The sequence below is a fragment of the Eptesicus fuscus genome, chromosome 18 (genome assembly GCF_027574615.1).
Source record: "Eptesicus fuscus isolate TK198812 chromosome 18, DD_ASM_mEF_20220401, whole genome shotgun sequence".
NCBI classification, from domain to species: Eukaryota; Metazoa; Chordata; class Mammalia; order Chiroptera; family Vespertilionidae; genus Eptesicus; species Eptesicus fuscus.
The window spans coordinates 35356225-35383690 of NC_072490.1; the positions used below are offsets into that span (position 1 = coordinate 35356225).

A 27466-nucleotide genomic window follows, 5' to 3' on the forward strand; every position below is an offset into this window, starting at 1 on the left:
TCCTGTGGAGAAAAATGACTTTAGATTATGAACTCTATTCAAATAATGGCTTAAAATGAGGTCCTATTCTGGACAAAGGAACTAAGAATGCAAAAATCAGAATTGTCCTTAGGTGAAAAGTGTGATTTGGCTTATAAGAGATATAGTATGTTAATTACATCTTTTATCATTATTTCTTAGACTAGAATCATTTCTGGCTTTTTCAAAGCAAAATATTAATCAATGAGTACTACAATTTTCTGCATTTTTCTCATTTTAGCCTTTGAGATACTGGTAATTATCAGACATTCTGCCCTTTTAAAGTCTAATTTTATATTAAAAAAATTATCTTATTACTTTGACTATGTAGAATTCCACCTAATGGATATAACAATTTTTGTACTTATGAACACTGCCATTTCCTTAGAGATGACTTGTTGAGTAAAGTAACGCTATGGTTTTAAAGCTTGCAGTAAAAATGCCAAACTGGCACTTTGGAACCAGTTTATTCTTACCTGTGCTAAGTAGAAATGTGAAGGGGTTAAAATGTCTTAGCTGATAATTTGCTGATTATACAGACAGCATTTTTTATTCCATTTTTTTGTTTTAACTCATGTCCTATACTTTTTGATCAAACAAGTTCATGGTGAAAATTAAAATTTCAAATTTCTTTTAAGGAACTCTTAAGAGTAAATAATATTTCATAAATGGAAAAGAAAGGCTTAACATTTGGGAAAACTTTGTTCAACATAGTAGTAATTGGGTGTAAAAGATAAATTATGTCAAAATGAGAATGTGTTATAATTAGAAATAAAAAGCTAAAGGATATTTCTTTCCGTTAAGTAATATAACTGGAACTCTTTACTATGAAACATGGCTTTTATAAATGCATGGTCTGATCATTTTACTCACAGTCAGTATTTAATAGCTTATTAACATTTTCCTCATTTCTGATAATTAATTTTAAATTACAGAAGTTGCGCCCAATAGCTTTATTTTTTTTAATCTTTATTGTTCAGATTATTACAGGTGTTCCTCTTCCCCCCACCCCCATAGCTCCTCTCCACCTGATTCCCCACCTCACCCCATGCCCTTACACCCCGCACTGTCTTCATCCATAGGTGTAAGATTTTTGTCCAATCTCTTCCCGCACCCCTCACACCCCCTTTCCCCCTGAGAATTGTCAGTCCACTCCCTTTGTATGTCCCTGATTCTATTATATTCATCAGTCCATTCTGTTCATCAGCTTTTTTATTCACTTGATTTTTAGATTCACTTGTTGGTAGGTATGTATTTGTTGTCATTTTGTTGTTCATAATTTTTATCTTTACCTTTTTCTTCTTCTTCCTCTTCTTAAAGAATACCCTTCAGCATTTCATATAATCCTGGTTTGGTGGTGATGAACTCCTTTAGCTTTTTTTTGTCTGTGAAGCTCTTTATCTGACCTTCAATTCTGAATGAAAGCTTTGCTGGGTAGTTGGTTGTAGGTCCTTGCTGTTCATCACTTTGAATATTTCTTGCCACTCCCTTCTGGCCTGCATAGTTTCTGTTGAGAAATCAGCTGACAGTAATATGGGTACTCCCTTGTAAGTAACTAACTGTTTTTCTCTTGCTGCTTGTAAGATTCTCTCTTTGTCTTTTGCCCTTGGCATTTTAATTATGATGTGTCTTGGTGTGGTCCTCTTTGGATTCCTCTTGTTTGGGGTTCTCTGCGCTTCCTGGACTTGTAAGTCTATTTCTTTCACCAGGTAGGGAAAGTTTTCTGTCATTATTTCTTCTAATAGGTTTTCAATATTTTGCTCTCTCTCTTCTTCTGGCACCCCAATAATTCGGATGTTGGTACACTTAATGTTGTCCCAGAGGCTCCTTACACTACCTTCATATTTTTGGATTCTTTTTTGTTTTTCTAGTTGGGTGTTTTTTGTTTCCTCGTATTTCAGATCTTTGGTTTGATTCTTGGGGTCCTTTGATCTACAGTTGAATTTCTGTATATTCTTTATTTCAGACAGTGTATGCTTAATTTCTGACTGGTCCTTTTCCATTTTTTTGGCATTCTCATTAAGGTCCTTGAAGGTCTCACTAAGCTCCTCGGAGGTCTCATCAAGTTTCTCGGTGGTTTTTAGAAGATTCTTGAGTAACCTTATAAATGTGGTTTTGAACTCTATGTCCAATAGTTTGCTTTCCTCCATTTCTTTCCTTCGTGACATGTTTGTCTCCGCATTTTGCTGCTTCCCTGTGTTGATGGAGTAGTTTTCTGTGGTAGGTGACCTATAAGGCCCAGTGGTTCAGCCTCCCCTATCACCTGAGGTGGACACTCTTGGTGCACCCCTTTGTGGGCTGAGTGCAAAGTCTTGATGTAGTTAAGCCTTGATTGCTGTTGGTACACTGGGAAGAATTGACCTCCAGGCCAATTGGCTGTGAGGACCCACTGTGTCTATAATGGAAGAACTGCTGTGCTGGAGACACGCTTATGGGGCAGGCCTTGTTTCAGTGGGGCTTTGGTGCTCACTGAGTCTGCCTCTTGAATGTGTCACTTATGGATGTGAGAAGTTGAAATCTGGTGTCATCTCACACTGACCACTAGGTACACTGGTTCCTGGATCTCCAATGGGGTGCAGGTCAGCTACTGTTTGAGTCCACCCAGCAGGAGCTACAGTGAGAACTACAGTTTTCTCCTCTTTGCTTGGGGTTTGGAGGTTTTGGAGCTGTCTGACCAGAGCTGCAGTTTGTTAGGATAAGCTGTGATAGGGCGGGCCATTTACATGCAAAAGCCGCTGTGTGGAGCTTGGGTGGGTTTGTAGATTGTGCGGGGTGGGGTCTCAGGGAGTCACTAGGCTAGGGCGTGGCAAACAGCGATGGCTGCCAGTCAGCCGTCTCTGTGTCTCCGAGTTTCCCCGTCCCCGCGTCTCACACCCCAGCATAGTAAACAATGATTGATGCTATCACCTCTGCAAGAAAGCCACCCTCACTTTCTGACCCAATGGCAGACAGTCCAGCTTCTCCCCATAGGAGTTTGGGTCCCCAGCGTCTCCCCAGAAACTGGAGTTCAGAGTAATCAGGAGCTTGTCTCCCTTCGGGTTGAAAAAAACAGCGCACCCAGTCGCCTGCCGCCAGCCTGATTCACGCGCCTCGTACCTCAGCTTTTCAGCGCTTGTGAACGTTTCAATGCTCTTTTCTCTTTCCTTCTAGTTGTAGAACTTCCATTCAGTCAGATTCCCGTGGTTCTGGGTGACAGACGTTTTGTCTTTTAGTTGTAGTTTTGAAATTGTTGTGCGAGGCAGCAGTTTAGGTGTTTACCTATGCCGCCATCTTGGTTTCCCCCCCAATCACTTTAATTTAAAAATGAAAGTAGACATTGAAATAAATTTGAAATTTTATAAGGAATAAAAGTGAAAAATATTTCATTGAAAGGAAGAAAGTATTTGCAACTCAACAACAAAAAGACCCAATTTAACCAACCCAATTCAGAAATGTGAAAGGGTTTAAATGCACATTTCTATAAAAAAGATATACAAGTAGTCAATAAGCACATGAAAATATGCTGAGCATCATTAATCAGTAGGCATACCATAATGAGATACCACTTCACACATACTATGATGGCTATACTTTTTTTAAAAAGGACAATAACAAGTGTTGTCAAGGAATTGGTAGGAATTTAAAATGGTGCAATCATATTGGAAAACAATTTGGCAGTTCCTTAAAAAGTTAAACACAGAATTACCATAGAACCCAGCAATTCCACCAGATATATACCTAAGAGAACTGAAAACATATGTTCACATAACAACTTATACACAAATGTTCATAGCAGCATTATCCATAATAGCACAAAAGTGGAAACAACCCAAATGTCCATCAACTGATGAATGGATAAATAAAAGGTGGTACATCCATACACTGGAATATTATATAAAAAGGAATAAAGGGCTCTGGCCAGTTTTCTCAGTGGTTAGAGTGTCAACCTGTGGATCGAAGGTTCATGGGTTGGATTCCTGGTCAAGGGCACTTATCTCGGTTGCAGGTTCCTCAACCCTGGTAGTGGCATGTATGGGAGGCAGCCAGCCAATATGTCTCTCTCATGTTGATGTTTCTCTCCCACGCTCCCTTCCTCGTCTCTCTAGAAATCAATGGGAAAAATATCCTCGGGTGAAGATTAAAAAAAAAAAAAAAAAAAGGAATAAAGGCATAAAATTCCAAAGAAAGGAACTAAGTATTAATATATTCTACAATGTAGATAAACCTTGAAAACATATGCTAAGTGAAAGAAGCCAGACATAGGAAAAAAGGTCATATGTTGTATAATTTCATTTACATGAAATGTCTATAATAGGCAAACCCATAAACAAAAAGTAAATAAGTGGTTGCCTAGGACTGGAGAAAGGGGACATGGAGAATGACTGCTAATGAGTATGGAGTTTCTTCATGGAGTGATGAAGATGTTCTGTAATTAGATAGCTAGTGGTGATGGTTATACAACCTTGTGAATATACTAGCACCAATGAATTGTACACATTAAAAAGGTGATTTTTATGGTATGCAAATTATATCCCCTTTAAAAAAAAAAAAAAAAAAAAAAGGAAGCCCAATCTACATTGCATATCAATCTCACTTCCTATTCTGCCTCACACCTGGAAACTATCTAAATTCATCATTAGCCACAGCATAATGTTTCCATTCCCAAAGTGAGGTAAGTACTAAAATTACTTATAACTCTTTACTCTACATACTTTATGAAGGTTATTTTTCTGATCAAGTGTTGATTCTCTAAAACCTCTTTTCTGACCTTACTGCCTAAAGTCCTCTCCCTAAACTTTTTTCCATTGAACTACAAAATTGCTATGACTTGAATAGTACAATTATTCTGCTGTCAGAATCATGAATGGAGAAAAACATAGATTTTAAATTCAGACAGAAAAATTCAAATCCTCATTTTGATTTTTTAGCTGTATGTAACTTTGGGGAAGTTACTTAACCATCTGCTCATATGTAATATGGCAATAACATCTCTTTGGAAGTGTAAGAATTCAATGAGATAATGTATGTAAAATGCCTGGTCAAATAACTTTTCTATTAATGTCAGTTCACTCCTCCTGTTTTGTAAAATGGATGAAGTTGACATTATGCCCAAATGGGCAGGTATTATTCCCCAATCTGAAACCTGTCCTCAACCAGGACAGGATTCATGACATCTAGGGACATCTCAAGGGCACAAGTGGTAAACAGGGGGCAAATGGGCATTTTAATTGGGAACCTGACTCCCAACCTACTGCAATTCACAGGGTCATTATGTCAGTCTCTGCGGATCTCTAGGCAGAGAGATGGGAGTTTGACAAGAGAATGAAAAGGCACACTGCTCCAATGACCACAAATGGATTCATTACAAATAAACATATGTTTCTGGGAAAGAATGTGGAGATCTGTTATGAAGAAGAGCTGGGAAGCCTGAGCCACAAAGCTAACTCTAATTTTTTACACAGGAAGTAAAATTACAATCTCGCCACTTCCATCACTGATGATGAGTATAAATGGTAAGGGCATAACTGAGTCTATTAATACAGTGTGGAAACTTGCTGCCTATCATCAAAGCCTCCCCCTGCCCTTCCCTTTTGTTTTACACAAGCATTTACACATATACTCAAAACTGAGCCAATTAAGAAGAAATTAATGTAGACTGCAGGTAACCAAGGCTCTCCCTAATCAAAAACATTTCTGAGTGTGTGAGCACAATTGCCATAGCTAGCATCTAAATATTGCTGTGTGCATAATATACACAATATGTACACCAACTGAGAGTTAATGGTGATATTTGGAGATTTAAAGCACACATGGCAACATGTTAATGTCTATTAGAATTAGGCCTGTGTGATAGTATACAGTATTTTTATATTATTTCTGGTATAGTTCTAAGTGTTTGAAATAGTTCATAATAATAAAGAACTCTGTAGATTAGAATTAAAAGGAAAATAAATAAATAAAAACAAACAAACAAATATTGCTGTGTGGATCAGGGGTCCTGAGTCTAAAGGAACACAAAATTTATTAAACAGTACTAATTCAAATGATGTTTCCAATTCTTCATTAGTCCTGATCACTGTAACACTCAAATCCCTTTACAAAGTAGTCCAGTAACCCTCCCAACCTCATCTCCTAGCATGCCTCATTCTCCTTTCGTAATACAAAATATCTGCACAATGAATACAATATTTCCAAAATAGCAATGTCTTTTATGCCTTTTGGCCTCATTCCTCTGAAATGCCTTATTCCCCCTAATCTCCTAATTCACCTAGTAAACTTCTATTCTTCAAGTCCAGCTCAGTTGTCTCTCTTTGTTTAACCCTTCCAAACTCCTTATCCTAGGCAAAATTAGTTATACCCCCTCTGTTCCCTCATGGTGGTCAAAGGATAGCATGAAGGCCTTGTATTTTTTTTAATGTTAAAGATGAAAATTTTGCTCATTTAGTTTTGTCACTAATAATATTTCACAAAGTTTTCAGTTTTCACAAAGTGATACTTTCAATTAGTAGAGATTGTCTACTCTAGTGGATTTCAAGTTTATATTTGTCATATAATCCTTTGCTTTAACTAAGATCTCAGAAAGAAGCTCAATAGGTATACAAAAAATAAAATCAGAGTTGTCATAATATACAGAGGATCCAAAGTTATCTCCGACTTGGATCTTCCCACAGTTGGCCCTGAGGATGGCCCATGGCACCACAAGTCCCAATCCAACCCCCCCTCCCCTTTTTATAAATTAGAAAACCTCAGTCAAGAGAAGGGACATGTGGTTTTCAAGAGCATACAACAATTTAGTATTAGGGCTAGGATCTAGGTCTCCTGCCTTCCTACGCTTGGGGGCGGAGAAGCGGGGGAGCTATAAGAAAACTGATGAGAGAGAATTAGAGGCTTGGCTAGCCTTAAAAATTCTATGGAAGCTTCTTCTGTCAGCCTGCCAGCTGAAGCAAAGGATGTGTCAGTATAATATCTACCTTGAGACAGTCTTAATGACCAGCTGCTAAGAGATTCAATGGGGAGACGAGACAGGGAGGGCACAAGGTAGGGGGAGATGCTGGGTTGAGAGGGGGAAGGGGAAGAGAGAAGGGGAAGACGAAGAGAAAAGGGAGAAAAGGTAATGGAGAGGGCGAGAGGGACAAGGGAGAGGAAAGAGGGGACAAGGGAGAGGGGAGAGGGGGAGGAAGACAGACGGGAGGGAGGGAGGAAGGGAGGGAGGGAGGGAAGGTGGGAGGGAGGGAGGGAGGGAGGGAAGAAAACACCTCATTGACAAACAGTAGTTTCCATGTAAGCAAATCAGCAAGTAAATTGCCAAAAGACAAGGCAATTTTTTCACATAATATATCTATAAACAAACGTTAGGGAAAACATTCAACCTTACCTGTACTAATAGAAATATATATTAAAATAGTTAAATATAGCTTTTATAACTATATATTAACCTTTTGCACTTGGATGTCGAATGTGACTCGACACGGTTAGCATTAGAATAAAGGAATCGAGAAAAAAGCAAGCGAGTGCAAAGGGTTAACACTTAAAAAGATACTAATATTGTGTGCTGGAAAGTGAGGTGAAAATGGTTGATAAACTTCAAATTGGAAAACCCTTTTATAGAAAGCAGTATAGCAATATCTATCAAAAGCTACCTGACATCATAATCTTTGATCAAGTAGTTCCTTTCCTGAAAATTGAGAATGTCTATGGTTTTACTATGTTAATAATGGTAAAAATTGGAAGTCAACGTAAGTTCTCTAATAGAAATATAATTGAATAAATCATGGTACAACAGCTATGAAAAAATATAATTATTAGGACTATGTAACAATATGTAAAAATTATTTAGAAGTGGAAAAACAACATGAAATTATAGCTAGATAACAATCACAATTATGTAAAAATATGTTTGCATATGGACAAATAATGGAAGAGAATATAGAAAAATGTGAAAGCAGTTGCTTTATTGCTATGGTAAAATTATGAGAGAAACATGCTCTATTTAAAACTTCCTTTAATCATGTTAATATAACAATAAATCACACTTTATTACATTGCTTGCTTAATTACCTACCTTTCCAACTAAACTACATACTTTGTGAAGACAGGGCAATGTCTCCTGTTCTGAAGATTATAGCACCAGTTTCTATTGAATAATTCATGAAAGAACAAATGAAATATGTGGGAAACCTCAAAATAAATGAATACCCCCCCCCAAGAAAAGGAGGGGAGGTGAACCATTAAAAACAAAATGTTGACCTCTAGGTGCCAGTTTCTAAGCTTTAAATGTGGGGGGGAAACAAATCAACCCATTAAAATGTCTCCGGGAAGCCTTTCTTCCCAGAAGACTACTGCCCAGACCTTAGCTCCTAAACAATCTGAAGAATAGCACAGGGTCCTGGGAACTAGGCATAGCAGCAGGGTACTCCCAGGATTTTCAGGAACACTTGGAATTAGAAAGGCCAAGAGCTTCACATCCTTTTCCAACCCCAAACTCATTGCCTTTTGACTCTCAGAACCTTCCATATAACTATAGCTGGAAGTAAAGGAAGTGTAGGCTGTAGGAAGAGAGGCTGGCTATATGAAGACAGAGAGGGAGGGAGGAAAGGAGGGAGGGAGGAAGAAAGGAAGAAAATAGGTCAGCAGGGAACATCTCTTTAGTAGGAACTTAAGTCTGAAACTACCCTGAGCTCTGACTAAGAAATAAATTTCCAGGTGCAAGGGAAAATAAGGAATTGAGCTCTAGAATTAAAATCTCCTTTCTGGACAACTTCAATTCAGTCTGAAATATACCAGAGGCACCAAAGGACTTTAAGTCATGAAAGTATTATAAGCATTAACAAAAACACATAGGGAAAAGAGATAACCTTTAAGTTATTTTTCAACCAACCTACGCAGCACCTGTCACAGACCATACAGGCTCTTTTCAGCTTAAGCAATTTTTTAGCCATCTTTGGTGCTTTTAAGTAAAAGTATCATAATTGACTAATGTAAGCTTGGAAAGACGTTTAGCTGCATGGAGAAAAGGGGCACTGAGTAAGGATAAAAGTGTAGAGAGAGAAGAATCTAGATTTTACATGCAGCTCTACCTATTTTATGTTATAACTTTAAGCAAATCACAGTCTTGCTGAGCCTTGCTTTTCTTGGTTTCCTGTTTCCTAATCAAAACAGGAAATTACTACCAACTTAACTGACAAGGTTAAGGTAATAATTAAATGAGATGATACATGCAAGTCAAAGTATATAATAAATTATGAAGCTTTACTTAAATATATGACCTTAATACAGAATCACAAATGCTACAATTTCCTTTGAGGGTCAAAGTGAAGTTGAATGCATTTTCATCTGGAAACTAAAGGAAAATCAGTCTCATCCCACTTTGCTAAATCAACTAATTTATTCATTCAAAGAGTAGACTTTTGCCCTAGCCAGTTTGGCTCAGTGATTAGAGCATGGGCCTGCAAACCAAAGAGTCCCAGGTTCGATTCCGGTCAAGGGAACATACCATGGTTGGGTTTCAGGCTCCTCCCCAGCCAGAGGCCTGGTCAAAGCATGTGCAGGAGGCAACTAATCGAAGTGTTTCTCTCACATTGATATTTCTCTCTGTCTTTTCCTCTCTCTTCCACTGTCTCTAAAAAAATCAATGTAAAAATACCCTCAGGTGAGGATTAAAAAGAAACAAAATAGAGTAGACTTTTCAGGTAGGCAGATGGCAATAAAGAATGATTCTCCCTTTTCCCCAATCTTAGTGCTAAAATTTCACTATTCATTACTTAGGGTTAGAGAAGTTTTTCTATTTTTCACCTCCTATGAAACTTAAAAACCTGAAAAGGGATTACCAATAACCATTAATAACTCATAGTTGAGCTAAAATTAACTTAGATTGCTGAAAACTAAAATCTAAGAAATAGGGATGCCAACTACAATTTGGCCTACAACTCTCAAGAACCTCCTAATTCCAAGTTTTCAGTCTCATTGTCTCCAATGACCAAAATTTCCCAGAAATACCCAAATTTCAGTATGTAAAAATCTCCCAGACTATTTCTTGCACTGAAAAAATAAGACCTTGTGTCTCAATTTTGTTTCAGAAAATATGTTAACCTCTGAAATGAGTCCTAGGTCATAGGATATATGTCCATAGACACAGAATGAGAGGTATCAGTCGTGAAAGAAGGCACCGAAAAGTAAAAACACTCAAATTCACCATATCCACAGTTCTGACCAAAATTAGCAGCCCTGATACTAGGGAAAAACTATCTTCTCCCCTAAATTCTTACTACTAAAAACTAGAAAAATTGCCTATGTCAATACTTAAAAGGAAATTCTCCCTCACATCTGTATATATTTAGTCCATATATATTTAAATCTTGTGTATTATGATTTGCAATCTTACCTCACAACAATCCTATGAAGAAAGTTGGGCAGGTATTATTTCTCCAATTTTAAGGATGAGGAAATCAAGATTTAGAGAAAAATAGCAACTTGCTATGGACTGAATTAAATCCAGATCATCTGACTCCAAATCTCCTATGCTTTCCAGAGCATCATGATGCTTCTTGAGGTCTTTTAGCTCCATTCTCTCCAGATAAGATAAATTCCAGTCCCAACCAACTTTCCTATCATCACCTTTCATGGCACTGTTGCCTAACTTTTTGTGTCAGCAGTTTCTGACACAAAGTAGCACTAAAAGGAACTCATTAAGCTAAATACCCTTGGAAAACAAAGAAGTTTGTTAAATGCCTGGAAGAACTGATATTCTTGCCCACTTAATATAAGTTTACAACTAGATTAGCTAACCACGTAGTTCTATGGCACTTGCAACTACATCTAGGAAGCCCATAGAAAAATAGACAAGCTCCAAAGTCGAAGACCTAACTAAGTTCTAATCCTGACTCTTACCACTCCCTAGCTTTGTGAGCTTGGGTAACCATCATACCCTCCCTGGATCTTAATTCCTTCATATGTAAAATGAGAATAACATTAGTTACTGCTCCACAAATACTACTATGTGGAGGATTAAATAAAACAATGGATGTGATAGTGCTCAAAGTATCAAGTTTCTACAAATAAGCTATTGCAAAACATCTTCCTCAGAGATGGTTTCAAAACACTAGTTATTGCCCTAACCGGTTTGGCTCAGTGGATAGAGCGTCGGCCTGTGGACTGAAAGGTCCCAGGTTCGATTCCAGTTATGGGCATGTACCTTGGTTGCGGGCACATCCCCAGTAGCAGCTGATTGACGTTTCTCTCTCATTGATGTTTCTAACTCTCTATCCCTCTCCTTACTCTCTGTAAAAAAAATCAATAAAATATATCTTTATTAAAAAAAACACTAGTTATCAGTGTTTTCTAAACTATGCGCAACAAACTACCCCATCCAAAATTAAGAAATATTCATCTAGGTTTGTGCTATTTTTAGTGTCATGGAAACCTGTCTACTAATTATTTTACTTGAAATTCCTATAAATATCCTTATGGTAAACTTGTCTTAAAGCTGCTATGAAAATCTGCTTGTCATAATGGAACATTTATTGAACATTTCTCATGTGCCAGTCACCAGGTTAGACATTTATTTCAATTGATTCTCATAAGAACCCTTTGAGATATTTCATCTCCTTTTTATAAAGAAACTGAAATTAAGAAAAAACAAGAATTGCCCAAGATCAAACATGTGTCTGTGTCATTGAAGAAAGGAATGGTGGTTAAGACATAGAGTTGGGGCTGAACTACTTGAGTTCAAAACCTGGATTCACTGTGAGCTTTAGTTTTCTTATTTGTTCACTAGAGGCCTGGTGCACGAATTCGGTGCACGACGGCCTGCGGGATTGGGCCAAAACCAGCTCTCTGACATCCCCCAAGGGGTCCTGGATTGCGAGAGGACACAGGCCAGGCCAAGGGATTTCACCAGTGCACGATCAGGGCCGGGGAGGGACACAGGAGGTTGGCCAGCAGGGAGGGGCTGCAGGAGGGCTCCAGGGCATGCCCCGCCCATCTCACTCAGTCCTGATCAGCCAGACCCTAGCAGCAAGTTAACCTACTGGTTGGAGCATCTGCCCCCCTGGTGGTCAGTGTATGTCATAGTGAGCAGTTGAGTGGCCTTAGCATATCATTAGCATATTACCCTTTGATTGGTTGAACAGACAACTGACACTTAGCATATTAGGCTTTTATTATATAGGATTAGGCTAATAAGAGTATTGCATTTCATAATCTAGTAAATGGGTTAATACATCTACTTAGAATAGTGCCTGCCTATCATATAGTACACCCAGTATATTATCATCATTTCTCCTACCCTGCTTATTCAAACTTCTCTTCCCTGCCCCAAATCCTAACTAGCCTAAATCTCCTCTGCACACATCTTACTCATTGCTGTTGTTGGTAGATCTGAACTAGGCTTTGAAGGCTGACTGATTAGCAGATCAATCTTTCATTGGTGCCCTTTTGTCCAACAGTTAAAATGTTAGTGAACCTAGGACTCTATAGAACTTAAATGCTCACCATCAGCTATTTATCAGAGGGTGGAAGGGACTGAAGAGGGAAATATATCCATATGTATCCCTAGAATCACATACAGGGTCCAAAAAGAAAAGATTCACTCGATATCACTGGAACCTGGAAGAATAAAAGAAACATGGTCTTTAGCTATGTTATTAGTATTATTATTAGGGCCCTCCAAGGATTCAAGTCCACAATAGAGAAAGGCAATCTTAATTTCCTCCCACAAAGCCCAAGTCTCTTTATACAGCATTAAATCAGGCTAAATAAATAAGAGCAAAATATCCTGGAAAGGGATTACAGCTTGGGAGGACTGGAATGGAAGACTGTCCTAAAAAGAAAAAAAAGACCCTAAAATTTGAGAAAGGCTCAAGTATAATGAGCCTTAATGTCATAATGGAACATTTAATGAATATTTCTCATGTGCCAGTCACCAGGTTAGACATTTATTTCAATTGATTCTCTTAAGAACCCTTTGAGATATTTTATCTCCTTTTTATAAAGAAACTGAAATTAAGAGAAAACAAGAAATTTCCCAAGATCAAACATGTGTCTAGTGCCTAGACTAAGAGAGCAAGGAAAAGAATGCGACAGCTGTTCTCCAGAAGGAAAGAGTAAGTAAGCATTGGGGTACTTATGCACATCAGAAAATGGTGAATTAGAGAGAGGCAGAGCAGATGCATCTTCAGCTTCAGTAAGGGAGGGTGTGGAACATTCTAACCTATTACCAATAATTAATACTTTTATAGTACTTTAATACTATAGTTTATAGAAAAGGTGTTTATACCAGTTCTACTGACTAGTCACTTCAGTTAATGCAGCTATTGTTTGTTTATATTTACACCGAGTTGAAGAATTGCTTTGCTCATCATTCACATTTTCATAATTTTTTTTCATAAGTCATTGATTGGTCCAACAAATAATTATTCAAGACCTTCTTTGTCATACCAAATGTTGGGGAGACTAAAATTAAAGTTATAGTCATAGTCAATATCCTTGAGGAGATCTTATCATTTGAAGGTGGGGAAATGAGAAGACACATAAATAAAACCTGACTATACTACAATGAGTTAATTGTTATGAAAGATAAACAAGTTTACTAAGGTTTCTAACACAAATTGAAAGAATTTAAGAAAGGATTAAGCTAGTTCTGACTCTAGAAGAGATGACCACTGAATTAAGTCTTAAAGATCATCCAGTATTGTCCAGGCAAAGACACACAGGAGAAAAAAGGTTTCAGGTAGCAGAAGTAGTATAAATAAAGATGTAGGGTCTTGGCACAGTCAGTTAAATCTAAGTAGCTTATTATATCAAAGTGAATAGGGAATCGAAGAAAGGTAAGACTGAAGAAGTAAGCAGAGTCAGATCATGAAGAAATTACTGTGAACATTTTTCACTCACAATGCTGTTTTAATTCTCAAAAAACAAAACAAAACTATATTCCTTTGGATAACCTAAAGGATTTTTTTTTTCCACAAAGAGAAAGAAACAAGAAGCTTGAGTGGCCCAAGATTAAAGTTCCACACTGAAAGAAAAGTTCTCTGGATATGGTAAGAAAGCAATATTAACATCAGAAAAATGGGCTCCTTGAGAGCCAAGCAAAATATAGGTTAGGGAAGAGAAACTCGGTCCTCAGTTTTATTCCATTTTCTTTGCTCTGCTCAAAGCTGCCGTGGACCAGATAATACTTTCCAGTATTACGGCTGCTATGGCTCTCATTCAGAGCTAAATCTCAAAAGATTTATTATTTGGGCTGGTGAAAACTAGTAAGTTGATTTGTATTTCATAGAGTATAAGTAAGAGCAAAGTATTCTAAAGCATATTCTATTTGTAGCGAATAAGCATGACTTCCAACATAATAACATACCTCTAATCCTAAAATACTTCTTTCTGTCCACTTTCCTTCTATCCCTTTTCTCATTCTCTGGATCCCTCTCCTCAACTCAATTTGGCAAAGATTTACTGACCTCAAATTATGTGTCAAACAGCTCTACTGGATGCTAAGAATACAAAAAACAACAACAACAAAACCAAAAATAAAACACTAAGCCTGTTCTCCAAGAACTCACTATCACATAAACAGAGATTACTGTGTTGAGTCCAGTGAGAAAGATACCTACTGAACTGAAAAAGGCCTCACTCAGAAAGGGCATAGGTGCCCAATATAATCTAGAGGGTAAAATCAGGATTTCCAGAAAAGAAAATATTCAGCTCAGTTTCAAAAGTTGAATATGAGTTTAGTCAAGAAAAGGAAGGAAAGAGGAGGTGGGGCAATTGCAGTAGGAGTATAAACAAAGACAAAAAGAAGAAATGCCATAACATGTGTATTGAACTGCAAATAGTTCAGTATTGCTGAAAATTGAAGTTCAGAGATGGAAATAATTGGAAGGAGTTGGAGAAGTAAGCAGGGTTCAGTTCACAGGAGAGCCACGAACTTTATCTTTAGGACATAGAACGACACTAAAAAGCTTTAAGCCAGTGGTCGGCAAACTGCAGCTCGAGAGCCACATGCGGCTCTTTGGCCCCTTGAGTGTGGCTCTTCCACAAAATACCACGTGCGGGCGCGCATGTACAGTGTGATTGAAACTTCGTGGCCCATGCGCAGAAGTCGGTTTTTGGCTCTCAAAAGAAATTTCAATTGTTGTAATGTTGATATTTGGCTCTGTTGACTGAGTTTGCCGACAACTGCTTTAAGCAAAGAAATGAAAAGGTCAAATTTGCATTTTAAATAGTTCATTCAAGCTATTAAATGGAAATCATGATGAGACCTGCAGAATTTCTAGGTGAAAGTTAATTAGAAATTGAAATAGATGACCACTGCTATCCCCAGTTAAGATAAAGAATATAAGAAGAACTGGAATAGGAAGGAAAGATAAGGAATTCAATACTGGAACAAATGACCTTGAGTTACCTTTAACTACCCAGATGGAGATGTCCATCAGGCAATGAACATGTCTGAAGATCAGAACAAAGTTCTGGGCTAAAGGTAAAGATTTGGAAACTGATTACATTTAGGAAGTAATTCACATTTTTAGAGTGGATAGATGAGGGAGAGAGAAAAAAGAAGTGGGCAGCAGAAGATGGAATCCTGAGGAACACCTACATTTAATGAGGCAAAGGAGAAGAATGAGAAGGAACTTTAAAAGAACAGGTATGAAGAGAACAAAGAATGCAGGAGCCAAAGGACTTCCAATGGAAGATAAACAGCGTCAAACCCATCAGTGAAGGTATAGACTGACACCTTCCTTTGGATTTAGCAATTAGAAAACCCAGCAAGAAGAATTTCAGTGTTAGGGAGAAGGCTGAAGCCCAAGTTCAGTGCAGGAGGGCAAATATGGGATAAGGAAGTAGAGACAAGACTAAGATTTTTTTTAAAGGTCTCACAAATTTATTACTGAACCAACCTACTACTGCAGAAAAAAAAAAAAAATCAGCAGAGCAAAATCATGAGTCTAATAATTTTCCAATTAAAATGCCCCAACTGTCCAGATAGTAGCGATCTTTCTTTTCAATCATTTAAAGGTGTAGGCAACCTGGATACAGCATAAATATGCGCGTCATCTCTCAAGTGTGATTCCTCATAGGCACAGTTTGGTTCTTCTCCAATGTCTCCTCTTCGAGTTGTACCTGATTTTATTACCAGTTTTCATCTTAATCCATTGCGGAATGGGCCGATTCTGCTTTTGGCCAGGAACCTCTTGATCCTGAAAGTCTTGTGGGAAGACATGGTGAGGGAGAAGCGAACACACGCACCTCGATTGCGGAGAAAGAAAGAGAAGGAAGACAAGAATAAGATTTTTTAAAATATATTTTTATTGATTTCAGAGAGGAAGGGAGAGGGCTAGAGAGATAGAAACATCAATAATAAGAGAGAATCATCAATTGGCTGCCCCCTGCACACCCCACACCGGGGATCGAGCCTGCAACCCTATGCTCCGACCGGGAATCGAACTTCGACCCATGCATGATTCATGGGTCGACGCTCAACCACTGAGCCACGCCCGCTGGGCAAGACTAAGATTTTTCTTTCACATTTGGAAGAATTATTAAGAAGGTGAGAGGAAGTTTTTGCTTGTTTTTTTATTTACAATGATGGAGCAACTCTTAGAAGCAACCAGTAGAAAATGAGATCATAAACAGGAGAAAGGGATAAAATTTTGAATAAGATCATGGAGAAGGCAGGAGGGGGTGGGTCTTTTTTAAACAATATTCAGTATCCTCATCCTCTGAAAATGGAACAAAAGAAATGAGTGCTGAAGTAAGAGAGAGAAGTAGAATAAGAGCATTCCAAAGGCAATTGTGTAATATTAGCACAGTCTCCAGAAATTCAAGTATGTATTCAGGAGAAGGGTAATCCAATGTATAGAAAAAACTTGAGAGTATAGCAAAAGTATGAAAGATAAACTGGACCCAGGTTGTGAATTAGCCTTATGAACAACAGTGTGTTAGAGAAGAGTGTTACAAAGGAAATTGACTTTATAAGAACTTTTGTTGTGTTTAGGAATACTCTGAACACAATGTGAAAGATGGATTTGATAAGGGAAAGAACACAGGTACTACTTTTTAAAGCCATTCTGCATATTTCTCTCATTTCCCTCTGTAGCCATCCTTCCTTAACTAGTTATAAGTAGAAACTGAATTAGTTATTTTAGAATTCATTTCACCTATTGAATATAATAAAGATATATGTAGCCCTGCCCCTAATTGTTAGATATAGCTGAGTAAAATTGGTAATGCTTCTCTCTTAAAAAAAAAAGCCAAAAAACTTTTGCAACAGCATGAAAGGACCTGGAGAGTATTACGTAAGTGAAATAAGCCAGTCAGAGAAAGTCAAATACCATATGATTTCACTTATATATGGAATGTAATGGACAAAATAAACTAACATATAAAACAGATTCATAGATACAGAGAACAGTATGACAGCTCCTGTCAGAAGGGAGGAGAAGTTGGGTGAAAATGGTGAAGAGATTAAGCAAAAAAACAAAGTAACAAACAAAACCTCATATACACAGACAACAGTATGGTGATTACCAGAGGGAAAGGAGGGGATAAATGGTGATGGAAGGAGACTTGACTTTGGGTGGTGAACACACAATATACAGATGATATACTATAGAATTGTACACTTGAAAACCATATAATTTTATTAACCAATGTCACCCCAATAAATTCTATAAAAATTAAAAAGAAAAATAAAGCAATTTCACTGAAAAAAAATGAAAAATTAAATTACATTGCCCTTTAAAAAATACAAAAGAAAGCCTCCAATAATTTTGTCTTTGAGACGGCAATCTTCAATTATAATAAACAAATGTGTGCAAAATAGACAATCACCTAACAATAAAATTGGGGGAACAAAAAAAAGGGACCAAGATAGATTGGGTACCTGCATTTGGAAACAGGAAAGGATGCAGCAATCATTAGTATGACTTTACCTTTTACCAAGTACTTCTTCAGAACCTTATTTTATTCCATTTTCACAACAATGCTATGAGATATTGTTATCTCCATTTTACTGATAAGGAAACTAATTTCTGTTTGTTATTTCAGAATCTAGAACAGTGTCAGGAACATAGCAGGTCCCCAATGAGGTTATGTACCTCTGATAGGGTTATATGGTTAATGGTGGAGCCAGATCTCAACCCTAGGTCTTTTGACCCTCAATCCTATACATTCACATTGTTTCATGATTGAATATAATCCTGACCTGGTTTAGGATGTTACATTAACTGACTAAAATTTCAGAAATACCTACTGTCAAACAATACTTCTATTCCTAGTCCTGCTGCCTGGGCATCCTTGGAGTTCAAGTATCTTTGGTACTTGCTCACTTTAATAAGTCACTTACCCTATTCTATGTTACTCCCTCCTGCTGCACTGAAGTAGTGTCTGCAAAATAGGAAAGCTTCCTATATCATCCTCTCCTCTCTCTAAAAAGTTATGTGTAGCTTCCTGGTATTCAATTGCATATGTGGGAAGCTCAAAGGAGGACAATGCCACCCAATAAGCATGCAAGAGGTCTCACAAGATCCTAAGGTGTACACATAGCGTGCATGCCATTAAACACACAAAAAATAAGATGCAACTCTCCATCCTGAGACACTGAGTTTAACCATGCCCTCATTCTATGCAATGGATATCATCTTGAAAAAGCTGTGTATATAAATTTTTTGTAAATTGAGTAACTTCAAAAGCAGTGAGGCACTTTTTAAATAAATCCTTTTGCAAAAGAAACTTTTCTTATAAGAAAAAATTAATTTTCTAATTTTCTGCTGGCAAATTTATCTTTTTCTTTTTTGTATGAATCTATCAATCTGGGTTCAGATACTAACACTTCAGCTTAATAGGTATATAATCTTGGGAAAGTGACTATTTTCATGAGTCTGTTTATTCATCTATGAAATGGATATTCTATCTATTGCTTAAGATCATTGTGAAGATAACATAAAAAATGGGTATGAATACTAGTATGTGGTGTAAACTGTAAAGCACAGTGCACATGGCAGGGATCAATAAATAAATGCTATTAAGCCAACACTTCACTATATATATATATGTGTGTGTATATATAGTCTATCAGGGAAAGAAGAATTCAACCATAAGTTTCCAATTTCCATCACCGAGGAGGAAATATACACAGAAGGCATTATAGGACTGACCCCTTTTTTTCAGGATACTACATGATAGCAATATCGTAAAAAGGAGGTACTGAAAGGAGAGTATTAGAAGATCAACCAAGGGCATGTTTACTCATTTATTGACCTATGCCTCTTTTTCCAAATATTTGCAAGCATTGCCACATAGAATAAAATATAGAGCTAAAGTTTTTGAAAGAAAATGGTACAAACACTGTAACATGGAACAGTGCTGTAAAGGAAGTTAGAAAATCTGTTTCAGGCCTAGAGCATTTCACAGATTTTAGAGAATCAAAAACCAGAGGCAAGCCCTAACTGGTTAGGCTCAGTGGATAGAGCGTCGGCCTGCGGACTGAAGGGTCCCAGGTTCAATTCCAGTCAAGGGCATGTACCTTGGTTGCGGGCACATCCCCAGTAGGGGGTGTGCAGGAGGCAGCTGATCGATGTTTCTCTCTCATTGATGTTTCTAACTCTCTATCCCTCTCCCTTCCTCTCTGTAAAAAATCAATAAAATATATTTTTTTTAAAAAGAGGAGGCAAAGTGGCTTACCTAAGAATACACAGTGGTACATTTTTAATGGTACAAACATTTCTAACCACAACATCTTCATTCCTCAGGACAGCCTACCTTTGTGTTCCCATTGCACCCTATGTATACTAATTATTGTACTATATTAAAATCCTATTTAAATATCTGTCCTCTCCCCTAGTGGACTCAAAGATCCCAGTAGACAAGGTCTATGCCCAACTTATCCTTGTATCTCCAGCAACTGGCTTATGTTAGATGATCAATTGCACTGAATCATATTCCAGTTAAATTGTTTTGTAAATTTGAGGGGAAGTTATGCAATTCTGGAAAATTTCTTGTTTAGGCCTCCATTACATATTGCTTAGCAAAATACTGACAAGCCTATTCACAAAGATATATGCACCCCACCCTAGCTGGTTTGGCTCAGTGGATAGAGCGTTGGACCTCAGACCAAAAGATCCCAGGTTCGATTCCTGCCAAGGGTACATACCTCGGTTGCAGGCTCAATACCCAAGCGGGAGGCAACCTATCAATGCGTCTCTCTCGCATTGATGTTTCTCTCTCTGTATCCCTTCCCCTCCCTTACACTCTGTCTAAAAATCAATGGACAAAATATTAACCAAAAAATAAAAGATATATGCACCCCTATGCATTATTCACGGTGGCCATGACATGGAAACAACCAAAGTGCCCTGTAATAGAGGACTGCATAAAGAAGATGTGGTACATATACACAAGGGAGTACTACTCAGTCAAAAGAAAGGATGAAATAGCACTATTTGCAACAACATGGATGGACCTTGAGAATATTATGCTAAGTGAAATAAGTCAGTCAGAAAAGGTTAAGAACTATATGATTTCACTCATATATAGGATATAAAACTGAAACTCATGAACACAAACAGCAGTATGGTGGTTGCCAAAGGAAAGGGGGTGGGGGAAGAAGGGGATCCTAATATATGGTGAAAGGAGAAGATTTGAATTTGGGTGGTGGGCACACAGTATACTGATCTTGTAATATAGAAACCCACACCTGAAACCTATATGTTCATGTTGACCAATGTCACCTCAATAAATTTAATAAATAAATGAAATTTTAAAAAATATATTGACAAGCCTAATGTTACCACAAATCTGAACTTGGATACAAAAAGACAATAAGCAATCTTAGGTAGACGGGGATACTAAGATAAAAATGGGCCCCTAATAGGAAGGTCATCATTGTAGCGCAATCCCATTAACTTAAGAATATTGTTGGATTTTGATGACTAGCTCTCTAAGAGTCTCCTTCAACCATTTTATAATGACCTTTGCTGAAACATCAATAACACAAATAAAACAGTGAAATTGCTGGTATAGATACAGTGTGATATGCTCATGTGGTTCTTTTTAAGCATTTACCAGCAATTCCACAACAAATCCTTAAAAGAAACAGACACAAACAGTATTTTTAAGGAGAAAAAGGATTAAATTTGAGGGATCTACTCAGAGTGACTTAAAAGTAGAAAGAAACAAGATGTGAGTTCTAGTCTCCATTCTCTCACTAACTTCTTATTTGACTTTGGGCAAATCATTCCATTTCTCTGGGCTAGATGATGGTTCAGATTCCTGAGTTCAAATGCTATAATAAGATCAAAAGTCCCTATCTGTCCTTCAGAGAAAGAGATAGAGAAAAATTAGTAAGGTAAGAAAGATGGTAAAATAGAGGGTTACTGTAACATGGTAAAGAAGGAAAAAAGGCTTAGTATAGAAACTGAAGTTCTAGATTCTAGTTCTAGTTCTGTCATCAACTAGTTGAGTAACCTTGAACAAGTCTCTTTCCTTCTTTAGATAAATATTTCCCCCATTTATAAAGTAATCCAGATAATCATCCAGCTCTAATAATGTTACTATGAACAATGAAATTCTATGGAATTACTATGTTTGTATTAATCAGAAACAGAACACATAAATAAAATATTTAGCAGAGAGAAGCCTCAAACTTCACTTGAGCTTTCCCCCAAATTTCAATTCAAATATTTTTCTAGAGCCACTCACAAGCAAAGGTCCAGACCCCTGCACTTCAAATTCCCCTATTCTTTCCCCCCCCCCCTTTTTGTGTTAATCCTCACCTGAGGATATTTTTTCCATTGATTTTTAGAGAGAGTGGAAGGGAGGGAGGGACAGAGAGAGAGAGAAACATCGATTGGTTGCCTCCAACATGGGCCCTCGACTGGGGCCAAGGATTGAACCTGCATCCCAGGTATGTGTCCTTGATGGGGAATTGAACTTGCAACTCTTTGATCTTCGGGCTGACACTCTAATCATCGAACAAAACTGGCCAGAACATTAATTTCCCCTATTCTTAATGAAATGCCAAAAGTCTGAATAGAAACAGCTGCTGCTCTGCCTGCATGGCTCAATGGTTGAGCGTCAACCTATGAACCAGGAGGTCACAGTTCGATTCCAGGTCAGGGCATGTGCCCAGGTTACAGGCTTGATCCCCAGTATGGGGAGGCAGGAGGCAGCCAATCAGTGCTTCTCTCTCATCATTGATGTTTCTCTCTCTCTCTCCCTTTCCCTTCCTCTCTGAAATCAATAAAATTGTGTGTGTGTTTTAAAATAGAAACAGCTGCTGCCTAGCTAATCCATCAATCCAGTTTCTTTGTTATTTCCCTTCTTTCCTGCCACTGTACTTTCCTTGTACTACCCACTGTTTGGACTCCTATCTCTTTTGATTCAAATTCCTTAAGGCTCCATTCAAATCATACTGCTTTCATTAAACATTCCCTTCCCACTCTAGACCATATCCATCTCTCACTCTTTCAAATTTCTAAAGTACTACATTGCTGTGATATAGATTAAATGTTATTTGTAATATCTGGGATATGGAAAGACATCTGGAATACAGTAGTTGTTCGATAAATGATAGCAGTGTTGCTGCCACACCTTTAGCACTAACCACATACACTTTAGTTCAATGCACCTTTAATGTGCATGTGAATCACCTGGAGATCTTATTTAAATACAAACTATTATTCAGTAGGCATAGGTGAGACCTGATCATCTGTAGTTCAAAAAGCTCCTGGTTACTGCCAATGCTGTTGATCCAAGGACCATACTATGAATTATGGATACAAGGGGTAGTTGTTTTTATTTGTTTTTATATTTTTTTATTGGTTTCAGAGAGGAAGGGAGAGGTAGAGAGAGATAGAAACATCAATGATGACAGAGAATCATTGATCACCTGCCACCTGCATGCCCCACACTGGGGATCGAGCCCGCAACCTGGGCATGTGCCCTTGACTGGAATTGAACCCAGGACTCTTCAGTCCACAGGCTGACACTCTATCCACTGAGCCAAACCAGCTAGAGCACAAGGGGTAGTTTTTAGTAAGTTTTAAAAAACATATATTCATTTTATGTACCCAAATGGACAGAAAGATCTTAGAAAACAGATACAATGTCTCATTTTTTCTTAGCATATATACCCTTTACAGAGAAGGTGCTCAACAAACATCTGTGGATTTGTCTATCTGCAGTCTCTAGATAATCGAGGTAAGTTTTAGAATGCCTGTGTTGTACTGATTTTCAAAGCAAACACTGAGACTTGCCAGGAGGAATAAACTCACTTGATCACTGGGACTGGAATCACTAAAAGGGGGGCAGGAGAGAATCTGAGGGAAAAGTTACCTCTTCACCAGTGAAAGTGTAAAACACAGAAAGAAAAACAACCACCAACATATACAAATGGATACCTATTCCTTGTTTAAATACAAGATCATTTATTAAAATGCAGTCTTAACTGTACTTCAAATTTATGTATTAGCCTTAAAAGAAGATACATATTCAGGATATATAACACACACATACACACACACACATATATATATAATACATATATAATACTGATATAGTATACACAAACACATATCCTGAAAAAAACGCACACAGACATTCACACATGCACACATACAATTAGTGGTTTAAATATATATCAACCATTAATAATAATTACTATTGTCCTGCCAGCGTGACTCAGTGGCTGAGCTTCAAACTATATGAACTAAGAGGTCATGGTGGGATTCCCAGTCAGGGTACATGCCAGGTTTCAGGCTCTTTTCCCAGTAGGGGGCATAGAGGAGGCAGCCGATCAATGATTCTCTCTCACCATTGATGTTTCTATCTCTCCCTCTCCCTTCCTCTCTGAAATCAATAAAAATATATTAAAATATAATAATAATTACTAGTACATAATGAGTTTTATCTCATTTTTAGTGAAACAGATACATTTTGCAATAATCCTTTAGTGTACAATTAATCTAAGATCTCAGGCAACCAATAAAAACATATTTCAAGCAAAAGAGAGAGAAAAAGAGAAACACCTCCAATTTCCCCATCAACTTGGTCAGTGGTAAGGTCTCTAAATTCCACTGCCCACAATTACACTGACAGAAATTCAAAGGAATCACTATGCATTAAGGCTGCTCTGAGAGACTGCCTATTTTAACCCCTTCTTTTAAATCTCCAATTATTTAAATGCTTGTTAAAACCCTCTTTATTTTAGCATTCTATATTAGATGGGACCAATATGGTTAAATTCTACTGAGAGCTCCACTCTGACTTCCTATTCATCACCAGGAAAATAATATTGGGCATATAATGACACCTGCTCACTGCATACTATCTAGGAGTTTAAACCGTGAGACTAATTTACTAAAACCAGCCTTTGGAGCAAAAAGCACCTTTAAGACCCTGTGCTTGTCATAAGCAGGCACCTGCTCCTTAAGTCAAAGACCTTTCAATAAAACCATTCATCAGTATTTAACCAAGATGTTTGTGTGTTTTATAATTTAGACATGTTAGAAGACAAACAGCAATTCTGAGGATTGCTATTAAGCACAGAAACACAAGCAGAGAACTGCTGTCAAGCACCAGACTTAAACTGGTTTTATGAGTTTTAATAAATCAATGTTATTACTTCAGAGAAAATCAGTAAACAGTTGGGAGTCAGCCCATAGGAAAGTGGCTTCCATTATTTCCCTCAGAAGTCTGGTCTTCAGGGCAAGGCAAATTCTCTGGTTCATGCCAGGCGATCTTTCTAAAGAATAATCATATCCAAGGAAAGTTTCCAATTTCAAGCCATGTGACACTGTTAGAACTAAACAGAAATGCACAGCAGCCTCATCATACCCATACAGATGAGTACCTTTCTACCTACAGGTACCTAACTGGTAAATTAGATCCCAAACAAATGCCTTCAACTGGATAAGGTGCAGGAGGATCAGACTCTTGCATAGAAAAATGAAGCACCAATGTCATTCCCATTTCTCCCCTCCTTTACCTGGCCTTTCTTCAAAACTCCTCTTTTGTGACACTTTCTCCAATAACTCCATTCACTGAATGTCTTAACTAATAATTCTAGATTCCTTTTTGTTAACTGCTTCATGCGTCCTTTGTATCTCCTAAACTTGATCGTGAGATCTCAGTAAGGCCCCTACACTGCCTAGCCCCTAGAGGGAGCCTATTATTAATATTGCTAATAACATAATAACAATGAAGCAATAGTGAAGCAGTGCAGTGGCAACAGTGGAGTCAAATGGGCCTAAATTCAAATCTTGGTCCTATCATTTGCTGGCTACATGACTGCAAACACATTGCTTAGTTTTGCTAAGCCTCAATGAGATATGTATTAGAGCACCTAGCACAGGGTTTGGCATATAACGGATGCTCAATAAAGTTTATTACCTTCCCTCCCCACTAATAACCACTTGTTGATTTAAACTGAGTTAGAGTAATTCTCCTAGGAGGCTATCAATGGCACCATCATTTATACTCGTATACTTTCCCCATTACACTCTTGCTTGTGCCTTTGTCATTTCCTAACAGTGGTCCCTTCAGATTTTCTACTCCACTGTCTGGAGAAAAGGCCAATGACACAAGTCACCTAAATGGCTATTCAGAATGGTCCTATCAGGGGCCAGCAGGAGGGCATCTCCTCATCTACATCTCACTTCCACCACACCCACCCTCTCGCTCCCTCCCTCCCTCCCTCTGGGTCACCCAGTGAGAAAGTGATAGAGAAATAAAAGCAGTGAAGCAGCCAAAAGAGAAGATGGAGATAAACAGCTCTGCGGTCCCTCTGTGCCTCCCTCCCTCTGGGGAGGAAACACTCAGGTCCAGTCTCCAACCTCAACTCCTGTGAGAAAGAAAAACAAACAAACAAACAAACAAACACAACCCTTTCCCTATTCCAGAAAAAAGCAACCCAGATTTCTGGCGTCTTCATTTCTTCAAGCCTTTCCCCAGTCAATTCCACCATCACCTCCGACCCCAACCATTATCCCTAGGTCAACTTGTGACACATAAAATAGAACTGCTTTTCATTGATTGGTCTTAAATGGATCTCATTCCTGCTTTTATCAACAAGAGGTAACATTTCCCCCCAGCCTTCCCATTCTAAGTTGGAATATCCCTTAATAATTAATAATAATGATAATAATAATAATAATTCTTTAAGTCCCCTGTCTGCTGCATTAAGGCAGATCTCTTTTGATTTGTGGCCCTTTAATGATCCAGAATATTTTGCCACGGTCACCATCTTTCTAGCAGGAAAAATAAAAAACCAAAAAAAAAAAAACCACCATCACTTCCATTCCCCACACACATACCCAAACCAAAGAAATCCACAAATCCCCTCCCTGCTGCACAAAATACAAAAATTTCACTCTTCTTGAGCGGTCTGCAGCTGCGCTGCACGGGAGCAAGCCCACGTACACCTGGGCTTCCGCATCTGTGATTGGCTCCATCTTGATGTCAATATTGACATCAGCCCCCAACGGGCCAGGTGAAACATACCCTCTCCTCCCTCCCCGAAAAATACCCATTTCCTTTCCAAAGTCACTCGTGCCTCATCAAGTAGAACCTTTTTTTTTTTTTTTTCTTTTTTTTTTGGTTTAAACATCCCTTCGTGATACGGAACCATTTTTACCTCGTCTTTTCCGTGCCTGGGCTGAAACGTCTGTCCTCGCCGCCCGCCCCTCAAAAACAAACTCTGATTCTTACGACTCTCCCCTGTGGCACACAGCGGCTCCTTCTATGTGTCCGGGGGGATCCGAGACACATGAGGACATCTTTGACCTCAGGACTTACCTTTCCAGGCGGCCGGCGCCGCCTCCCACCCTACGAACACCCGCTTCCCCCGCCCCTCGCCCCCCTCGCCCGACTGCGGGACCACGCAGACCCTCCTTTTTCTGGGTCTGGACTGTCCGTCTCCCCGAGGCCATCCATCTCCCTCGCGGCCCCGGGAGCTCCCCGCCGCGGCGGCGGCCAGGCACCTACCAGTCGGTGTGCGGCTCGTCGACGACCAGCAGCACCTTGGCTTTCCTGGCGGCGGCGGGCGCGGGCGCGGGCGCGTCCACCAGGCCGGCCGAGGCGGCCGTCTGCTTCACGGCTTGGGACAGCGAGCTGAAGAAGCTGCTGCCCATCGACGGCGCCGAGGCCGCGGGAGGCGCGGGCTGCGGCGCGGGCGCGGGGGTCGGCGGCGGCGGCCTCCGCTCGGGGCCGGGAGAGGCGGCCGCGGGCACCGACGAGGCCGAGGCCGAGGCCGCGCCCGGGCCGGGGGGCGGCGGAGGTGGCTGCTGGGGCTCGGGCCGCTGCAGGTCGGTCATGTAGCCATTGGGCAGGTTGGCGATGAAGCTGCTGTCCGACAGCCGGCGCCGCAGGAAGTTCATCATCTGGCTGAAGGGGCTGGGGGCGCGCGGGGCGGCGGGACCGAGAGGCGCGGAGGGCGAGCCTGAGGCGGCGGCGGCGGGGCTGAGGCGCCCGAGGGGGCTGA

At 39.1% G+C, this 27466-nt stretch overlaps 1 pseudogene; it reads right to left on the minus strand.

Annotated features, from left to right (window-relative positions):
• Positions 1-15870: 15870 nt before the first annotated feature.
• LOC103295692 (60S ribosomal protein L39-like) lies at positions 15871-27016 on the minus strand (annotated as a pseudogene).
• Between the last annotated feature and the right edge of the window lie 450 nt (positions 27017-27466).